The sequence below is a fragment of the Anopheles gambiae genome, chromosome 3, assembly GCF_943734735.2.
Source record: "Anopheles gambiae chromosome 3, idAnoGambNW_F1_1, whole genome shotgun sequence".
In the NCBI taxonomy this organism is placed as follows: Eukaryota; Metazoa; Arthropoda; class Insecta; order Diptera; family Culicidae; genus Anopheles; species Anopheles gambiae.
Genome location: NC_064602.1, coordinates 71,018,960 through 71,029,593, shown reverse-complemented (window position 1 = coordinate 71,029,593; position 10,634 = coordinate 71,018,960). Strand labels below are relative to the sequence as shown.

General features: G+C 39.9%; 1 non-coding gene across 1 annotated transcript; it reads right to left on the bottom strand.

Moving 5' to 3' along the window:
• Positions 1-5,252: 5,252 nt before the first annotated feature.
• On the bottom strand, positions 5,253-5,326 carry Trnan-guu (transfer RNA asparagine (anticodon GUU)). The gene has a single exon. It is a non-coding gene; the product is annotated as a tRNA-Asn (tRNA).
• Between the last annotated feature and the right edge of the window lie 5,308 nt (positions 5,327-10,634).

Sequence of the window (10,634 nt, the reverse complement as noted above, 5' to 3'; positions counted from 1 at the left end):
GGCAAACCCACCTTTTCACGCTGACGTGTTTACCACGTGCCGCGCACAACACAACGTGCCATTCTTTGGACGGGTTTCAACAAGCTTTCCCCATTATTGATGCACTCGAAGGGTTGACTTTCCCAACCGTGCAGCGTGCAGCAGTACACACATCGGCGCGACAACAAAAGTGACAATAAAATCGTCAAACATACACAACACACGCACACATGACGCTATAAAAAAGAAAGAACGCATTTAAAAGCGCCGGAGAGCTCAATATCGGAACAATTTCGGTTTCATATGCAAATGAATTGAACGTTGTTAATTGTGGTAAGGACTCGGCTGTGTGCGAATGGAGGGAGAAAATAGGGAAACCGTTTTACTTTTCAGGTTAAGGATAAAAAAAGCACAAAAAAGCGAACAATAAAACGGAAAAATATCGCTATGCAAATGACATTCTGTTGTGAGCGAGCGCGCGCGCGTTTGTGTTTGGTTGAAAAGGGGGAATAGAGGTGGTTGATGTAATAGAAGTATGTTTGAGGATTCTAGAAACAGGACGAATTAGCTGGAAGGATAATTTTCTTAGAAGGAGGTTAGAAGAATCGACGTGTAAAACTAAGAGCAATCAAACTATTGCAAAAAAGTTTAAGAAATTAATTATGAAATTGCCTGCAAATGTTTTAAATTGGTGTGTGAAAGCAGCATTACCTATGACTGCATTAAATAGATTTTTCTTCTATCAGATATATTTCAAACACAAATAAACGTGTTACGTTGGTCCTTCTGAGCTCCGGCAAGCAAACACGTTTATTTAACAGAATTTATGCAAAGTACGAAAAAATCATATTTATTTAAAGGAACACAGTTATTTTGATTTACAGTAAATATGTACCGCAATTTAGTGTTGGTTATAAATGATATAGGTTATTGACATTATTCCTTTCCTTTTTTATATGTTTCTTCATCACTCGACGACTCGGTACAATCAATCTTTTCGTATTTTAAATCTCACATGGACACAGTCTGCTAGAACGATTGATAAATTATTCTTATATAAGAATCTGATTTTAAACGCCACGCAGTACACTAGTGTTGAGTTTCATAAATCCTTCGTTGAGATTCATTCATGTGAATCAGTAGTGATGAGTGAATCGAATCTCGAATAGACTCTTCAAAGATGAATCTCTAAAGATTCACGAATCTTCAAGGATTTATGAATCGCAAAAGATAAATGAATCTTCAAATATTCATAAACCTAAAATATTCATAAATTCATTAAAATTTATATATCTCCTCAGCGTCATGAATCTTAAGATAGGTTTGTGTTTCCAAATATTGTATTTGCACGATCCCAACTAAAAACATGCCCGTCATGGATTCAATCTTCGCATGGATCATCTTCCCGTAGCAAACTTTCCGGCTGCGTGGGACTTGCCAAGAAGTCTCGAAAGCCTGTATATACTGGCTTGGTTGTTACGCCAAGAAGAAGAAGAATCATAATGAGAAGTTCTTAGAATCTTTGCAGATGTACGAATCTTTTGAAATTCATTAATCTTTCGAGATTCAAGAGTCTTTCTAGATTCATGAATCTTTGCATCCGAAATTCAGATTCATTGAATCATTTTAAAGATTCATTCAGATTCATGAATCTGAATCAGATTTCCTCAACACTACATTACATACGTTGAAACGAGCTTTGTATTGCATGCACTTTAACTTTTTGAACAAACAAGGAGCTTATTCTCTTTAGTTAATGTTTAATAATTCCCAAAATACCTACAAAAAATGTCAGGCTTGATCGCGTGTGCGTGTGCATAAGGGGGGTTAGTACTTAGTATTGAGAGAGTTTTGGGAATCTGTACAGTGGACTGTGTCTTTTTGAGTGATATCAATCTAAAAATATCCTGATTTGCCTTTGCAAGATAAATAGCAAATATGCTTGATGAAAACACCCTGGTTCTCGTCAAACTTTCTGTAACAGTTCAAATGTCTCATTGGAACAGGTTATCTAATTTCTACAAAAAAGGTTTTCTTATATTATTCGCTATTTTCAAGATAATTTTGCTCTTTTAGTTAAATTTTTAAACCTAATACAAAAAAATATACATTGTATTTAAAAGCCGCTGCCATCACTTTCAGCCAAGTCCTTTCCATCCTTATCCCTGCCGACGCGACATTCCAACCGACACACAAACACACCATCCGCCATAGACAGACCCCGTCAAAGGCGAAAGAAAGGCGCCCATTCAAATGGAGCAATATGAGCACTTTCATTCTACTTCACCGAATGAAAACGATAAAATGATGGGCTTTATGTTGCTTGTACTCCCCATCCCCCCTCACTACATTCCACACACCTTCCACCCGCACCTCCCAGGAGACTCAGGGAAGCTGCTCCGTGCCTTGTTTGTGTTGCTTCTTCAGTTCAACAAAAAGCAGAGCAGTTGAAAAAAAAGAAAGTGAGAAGCAACATTCCCGCCCACCACCTAGCGGGCATGCTGGTAGTGCAAAAAAAAGACTCCGAGAAGAATGCTCTTTGGAGGAGCAACGCTTTGGCTACACTTTTTCATCCATTTTCCATCAGCCAGCTCCACCACTTCAGCGCCAGAGGGGGGAGTTTTCGCAGGGAGAATGTGTATGTGTGCCGGTTTTTTTCTGTTGTTGCCTATTATCAGCCCGAGCACTCAACTACTGTACAATTGCGAATGAAACTTTTTCGATTTTCTGTCTACAAAATAGAGCGCGCGCACACACACACGCAAAAAAATCCCATTTCTTTCCCAGACGTTTGCTTCTTCTATGGTTTGCATTATGTTGCGTACTGTTTGCGAAACAGAAAAGCATTTTATCTTTACAGCAAACATTGTACAGTATTGTATTGTGTGTTTCTTTTTATTTTTTATTTCTCTCGTCTTTTAATTATGCTTGGTAGCGAGTGACTGTTCTAGTGAATAGTTCCTTTACAAATAAAAAGGACTAAATGAAGAAAGCTATTGTATGAAATGAGATCAAAAATGCTTTGGTTGCACAGTTGTTTCTTAAATTTGTTTAAATTTACCTTAAAATGCCACTTTCTTCTTTGCCAAGTCTACAAAAACCGAAACACGAGTTTGACATTTACACCGCTCCTTGACACTTTGCTTAAAGTTTTCCTTACCAATGGTTAACCATTTTTCCACTCGCCGTCTTTGCCATTAAAACTCCTTAAAACACAGAAAAAAAAATCTGCCATTTGAGAGGGGAAAAAGGTCCAAAAACAATTACAGCAAATGAAAACCACAAACAACGGTTATTATGCTGTAATGATGTCGAGTTTTTCCACCCATCAAAACCCAGCGGCCAGCGACGGCTGCCAAACCGAATGGAAAACCCTCCCTCTTGAAGCACGCACGCACGCGTGCCTCTCGCTCACAGAAACACACAGACACACAGACCCAAACCCAAAACTTGATGTTTTTAATTAATTAATTATTCATACACCACTTCAAACAGGCAGTTGGATGGCTTTTTTCGGAGCGCGGTGCTTTCATCGGCGCTGCTGGACCGCAAAATGTCAACCGAATTGCTTGGCTCGGTTAACTTTTTGCTTCGATATTTGGCCGTACTGTACAGCCTTACCATACCATACCAAAGGTGCTGCCGCCCCGAGCCGAGGATGGAAATGATGCCTTGGGAAAATGGAATTCTTTCTTAGTAATTAATTAAAAAAAAAGTCCACCAGAAGCCACAGGACCCGGCATCCTGTGGAATGAAATGAAATGATTTCCGTTTCCCTGAAACAGTTGACAGTTGCGACACTTTCATTTTAAGCGCGTTGCGTTGTGGTGGAGCATTGTGGAAAGAATTTTCACACCACCGTTGACACACTATGGGAATTGTTAATGGTTTTGAGTGTTTCAGGACAGGTTTTTTTGTGTATGCATGCATTCAGAAAATAAGTGTTCACAATACACGAAATGGTTGTTGCTCACTTATATTTAGGATTGCGTGACCTTTTCAATCGGGTCAACAGTTGAAGAAGCAAGATTGATGAAACAGACCATACGTTACGTACATAAATCATTAATTTACATCTGAGAATGATTTAAGAGTGTGAATGTTCCTCTTCTAAAAGTCCTGTCCACTGCGAGCTGTTGCGATGGAGGGGTAAAACCTGATGTAAGGGTTAATTCCAATATGAAGCATATCAGAAAAAAACTGTTTAATGTATGATTTGGAGGCTTTCAAATACTATATACAGCAATATGTCTTGAGCGTTTCTTTTTAAACGTCAAAAATGCTTTAATAGGATTACATAGGTTAAAATATAGTTGTAGCTGTTACACGTAGAAGAGGAAGAAGGATTATATTACAAATAAAATGAAATAAACTATTTTGCCCTAACTCATCCCTAACGATCACACGAAGATCGATATTTCAACAAAGAAGCTTGTATTTGAAATGTGGTCCTGGAAAGTATACCAGAAAACATTGTTTGGAAGAAGCTGGAAATTCTGAGTAATCCAGTCTTTCGTGAGATGAATATATCAGTATTTTTTTTACAATAACACTGTATCGCTTTTTGAAGAAATTCGTGCTTACTAGAGCGCTTTTCTGTAGGTTTCGTAGTTGAACAGTAATGAACGATTCTAAGATATAACTTGCCATTGCTTCTTCATTGTTTGGCAATCACAGGAAAGGCAAACCTCAAATCTGCAAAACTCAGACTCTCAAAATCTAACAATTCAAACTCAGCTTTATGAACCAGCTATTTAACATTTGATAACTGTAAACTATTGTTTACATAGAGTTGGCAAGTTTTGACCGCTATGGAGGCTTTGGAAAAATGTCAAAAAAATGGGGAGAGATATGGACGCGTGGAGTAGGATATGGATGACTGAAATTCACAGTCCTTTTGTATCTGTATGATTGTGTAAACTACTACTCTTTATGTACTCTGAACTTGTCTAAACAAATGAAGTTCTTTGAAACATTGTTCCAGAAGCTTCCATTCTAGTTAAATGTCAGAAGAAAAATCATTTCAATTACGCTAAGATACGCATGCTAGCGAAAGGAAAAGTATATTTTGCAATAACGACAACAACAACTAGTAGCCAAAATTATACAACAATCAGCCAAAATTATACAACAATCAGCCAAAATTATACCACAAAAACTTTTTTTCTTACTGCACATAATAATAACTAATCGAAATTACATATATTTACTATGGTTTCATCAAAATCGCCAAATCAATGCATAACAAAATAAAAATAAAATAAAATAATCACCGCCCCCGGGTGGACTCGAACCACCAACCTTTCGGTTAACAGCCGAACGCGCTAACCGATTGCGCCACGAAGGCGAACTGAAGATGTTCGCGATAGATTGGCATTTGGTATGGAGTATTAGGGAGACATGCTTGTTGACGAGTTACTATGGCCTAAAATATACTTTTCATCGTTAAGCGTGTTACCGACGTGTAGTTGTTAAAAGACCTTGAATTCGCTCCATTCGACCATTCGATCTTCGCTTATGAAGCAATCCAAACAGCACACTGCCCATTGTTGTACGCTATTATCGTAGACATAATGCTACTATTTTTGTGATTCTTCAACTCACCAGCGATTGTTTCCTTCTGCCCTTCATTTCAATCAAAAGGTATGTGTTTAATTATTTCCCTTTCACACAAAATAGCAAAAAAAAAGTATAGAAAACCGCCTGCCTTGTACCATATGCCAACTCTTAATAGACTTCTACCGGTACCAGCAGCAGAATGGATTTTCCCTGACTACCGTTTTCTATCTTTCCTGCACATCGACCTACCTACCCCCCCGCCCCCTCGCTGCTGGAGACCGGCACCGTTCCGGTGTGGAAAATCAAATCGATAAAAGCCAATTTATCGATAGTACATCGGACAGTGGCGGTGGCATTTGGCCGCTACCGGGCTACCGAACAGAAGTTCTTCCAAGCCCCCACAGGCCGTTTGGCGCATTGTTTAGTCGGCTGTCGGCGCCCTTTTTACCCGCTTTTTCTATCTCCACACAGACACACACACACAAACACACTACAACGGAATATGCTTCCCTTGCGCCTTGCGCTATCTTTTGCTATGCGCCTTTATTTTGCGCAACAATCAACCCAAACAACAACTGCAGTATCATCATCAGCCCCCGGGGGGTGCGGAGTGGCAGCAGTGGCAGCAACACCGCCAGCGATAGAACGGTTCGATATGCGAAACAATGGAAACTCAATTAAAACTATTTCCCACCTACCCCGGTGTTTTCGGGAGGGGGGTAATCGAGGCTTCCGGATCTCGACGGTCCAGATGGGAATAGGCATGGATGGCGGGTTAGCAACAGAAACCACCAGGGTCCAGGTCATGTGTCAGCAACGGCACACACACTCTCCGACACACTTGTCTTGCCTGTCCCGTTGATCTCTCTCGCTCTCTGACGAACCCGTAAGGTGAAATATTTCTACATAATGTTTTACTTCACCTTTTCATCGAAATTTTACGTTTCCAGTAGCTCTGAAGACAGAACGCAGAATTCTCCATTTTGGAGTGTGTACTTTTTATGCCACACCACCGGGAGAGCTGCATGTGGCTTCCGAAAATCGATTGTACCATTGTTGGATTGTAATGCTCCCCTCTCCCTGCCACACGGTGTGTCCCTTCTTCACCTTTCCCAAGAGTATGGGTAAGAAAAGCGAGAAATGCTACCATTTTTTTCCATTGCTTTTAGTTGTTATTTTCAAAAGATAGTGATGGTGTGTTTTGAGTATAGAAATGGGCCGAAGACGGCACACACGGTAGCACACTGTTTGATGCCGTACGCCATTGTTGGTCGTGTTTTGTGTTGGGTTGGAATTTCGTTTCCTTTCCCGCTGCGGGGGAGAACGTTCTTTTTTTCTGTATCCCAGCCCCTCTCTTTCTTCGTTAGTGATGTCCTGCTATGCCACTGCTACAAACAATTGGTACAAGTGGATTTTCGCAAGGTCATCGTCATTCGTTGTGCGCCAGATGAAGCGCTAATTTAATGGGATCAACAAAACCTCCAGGTGGAGAGGTGAAAAGGTTTTACGTTTTTCGTTTTATTTTTCGTGAAAAAAAATATAAACTTTACAATTGAATGTTATTAGTTCCATTTGGACAATTAACAATTGACATGAGGTTCTTACGGAGTTTTTAGATATTTTTCTCGTTCCTTTCCTGGCTTGGAAGGCTTCAAAAAATGTCACTTTTCTAGTAAAACAGAGTTTTCATTCCTTTGGCATAAATTAATCTAAAATTTGTTTCGCATTGAAAATCAATGTTTTGAAGGGTTACTGTTGCCAAAGCAGTTGTGACAGCCGAACTAGACCACCATGATCAGCCAGGTTAAAGCCGCTCCCGAATATTGAGCGAATGAAAGCGAGTGGCACCGCAAGAAGAAGTGGCCAGTTGCGATCAATAATCAGGATTTTTTTAACGCGCGTGTGCGCTAGAATAAAATAAATACTTTTGCCGGATTAAGGCAAGGAGCGAGATTAACCCGAGTCTTTTATTTTATCACTAGTGCGTTGTTAATGAAACCGTCAATATTTGGTTGCGAATTTCTACATCAAATTTATTTCAAAGGTTGTATAACAAAACAGCCGGTCTGGTGGTACAGTAGTCAACTCGTACGACTTAACAACATGCCCGTCATGGGTTCAAGCCCCGAATAGACCGTACCCCCATACGTGCCAAAGAAGAATAACAAAACAGCATATATTGATCATATTGATCACTGTATGATGTGTATATTCGCACCAAATTCTGAGTTGAACGTCTGTACAGTACAGGCGGAGGAAAATATTCTATACATGAGCAATACATGATCATGTATTTTAAGATGGACATGTACATTTCTTAGTCTAATTCTATTCTAATTTCAAAATCTTTATTATGCTCACAATCAAAGATAAGTTAGAGGCAACATTTAGCAGCAAAGTGTGTTACTGTGGTATTAACGCAATTATTAAGATACGAAGATTGCTCAAATCGTGGAAAATACAACAGAGTTTGCTTTGTGTAACCATCTCCTTATCTTTTTTGAAATAATGGAGATTTTTGTGAGGTCATTAATAAAGTACTCTTAACGATCACAAAAATAACGATGCAGAGTAAGTTGCTGTTACAAAAAATTAAAAAAAAACTATTTCTTTAGGTAAAATAAGGCTCATGAATCTCTGTTTTGAGCTCAAAATTTAATGACATTTTGATTGTGTTTTGTTTTTAACAACTTTATAGTTGAGCAACAACGTTCTGTCCTTTCAAAATTTTGAATGAAAATCCCGTTCGAGTGCTCTCGTGCAAAATGCCTTTGAAAGGATACACCGTCGCGCGTTCAGTTAAAATTATAGAAAAATATTTACCTAACACTATTTGCTACCAAAAAGCACAGGATGCACAAATGACACCTTCCCGGAAGGTTAACACAGCAGCCGCAGCAGCAGCAGCACCTGTAAAAACAAAACCCCTGAAAGAAGGTAGCCACCCCGATCATCATCTGCAGTTGTTTGCTTTTTACCTGGAGCAAAACGATAGATCTTTCTTGCCCGCTGCTTAACAAAAGTCCCGGAGACGGACACACCTGATACACGGTTTCCTCTCGCTGCCCAAATGGCGACAGACTGTCTGGAGCGTCGTCTTCCTTCGGTTGTGGTACAGGGAAATTGATCTCAAGACGGCGGACCTTTCTCCATACGTTGAGCTGTGCTGAGCTTCCCGTCGCAGGCGGCTTCAATGAATGATCCCTCTTGCTCATTTGCATGATCGGCTTTGGCAAAGGATCATTCCTGTATCGGTGTGCTGATGGCGTGCGAGCGAAACCGTTTGCACTTTACTGTAAACTTTGAAGATAGCGATCTTTACAGATCATTTGAGTGTGCGTGTGTGTCGATGTGTATAGAATATTGAAACTATCCAATATTATAAATCAATCATATACAACTCATGAAAACTATAACACAAAAGCATTGCTTCATGTCTACCACAGCTAAAGCTGCATTAGACGATCACCAAACAATTCCCTCACACTCACACAAACAAAAACCCAAACACAGGCTAGAGTTGTGGGAAGGGCTCATAGTTAGGTAATGAGTTGAGCAGCTCAAAAACGATTGCCTCGGGGACGATTCGTGCAATAATCCTCTTCAGAGCCCGCTCTTCAGCATTAGTTCCAGATGGTCCTCCATCTGGTCGAACGACACCATCATCATAATCATCATCCACCACCGGGCAACTACAACCGGGTAAGCCGGGCCAAGACCTGCTGCCCGCGCCATCATCCCAATGAAAAGGAAACTAAATTCCCAAGCATCCGCACTAATCCCCACCCCAAAACTAAAGAATTACAAGTGATAAATAATGAAGGCAAAATAAAAACCAACATAGAAGAGCAGAGTAGGAAGAGCACGAAAAATCGGTGCAAATCGTGGCGAAGCCACCATTCGGGCTTTGGTACAGTAAAAGGAGAAATTGGACAATGGCGAAAGGATTATGAGCGGGTTTTTTCGAACTACAAACGCTCAAACTCATACACACACACGCATACAAAGACATTTCAGGACAATTGGCACAACACAACACAGTGAAAGGAATGAAAGAGCTTTCATAGAAGCGTACGCCACAATGGGATCAGTGGCCGAAAGCAGAAGAGAAACATAATAATGGCTAAGTTGGTAAGTGGGAGAGAGAGAGAGCGCGTGAAAAATACAGCAGACACACGAGAGGTTGACTATGAGACAGTGTCCGCAGAAGATAAATAACAGTCTGATTGATAGTTGTCGAAAAAAATGTAGTATAAAAGTCCCATACAAAAGTTGTGACATGGGCTTACCCGTACCCTTAACAATGGTTGAATCACTCACTGCCTCTCGACAAGGGCAGCCTAATTAAAAACAAATAAGCCAAGGCAAAAAGCTGCTTCTCAATAAAAAAGAGCTTTTTTTGCTTCTAGTGGCTTTAATTAATCGTGCGAATTCAGTTCAGCGAACAATACACGATCACGAGACAACCTTTGCAGTGCTGTATTGTGCTATAGCGGAATTTGGGGCAAGTGTGCCATACGGGGCAAGAGTGCCACCAAGCATTTTTCCTTAAAAACTTTAGTTTAATGATCAATTGTGTATACAGTTGGTTCCTTTCCAATGACTAGGTATACTGAGCCGAATTTCATATAGACCAATCGATATTCCCCATTGTTTTGAACTGATTTATATTGAGTTTCAAAATTGAGCAGAATATTATAATTTTTTAATCCAACCAAATAAGCTCTCAAAAATCATGCGAACAATCAACCGAGAAAATATTTACACCATCGTATAGCTGAGAAAACATGAAATTTTTTGTGGGGTTGGTTGAAAAAAACTTTTATTTTGTCACTTAAAAATTCAATTTCAAAAAAGTTACAACTTTTGGGGCAAAAGAGCCATCTCTGTTTGGGGCAAGTGTGCCACCATCTTTCATAGGCGCGAGCTGTCAAAAATGTAAACATTGTTGTAGCGTGCTGCGGAATGGTGCGCTATTGTGAGCGGATTCCACGCCAGAAAAAGAGAACAGTAACAAACCATATTGTGGTACAGTTGGTGGTCAAAAAGGGTTCATTGGTGACTAAATACATGTAGGAATACATACACTAGTGGTA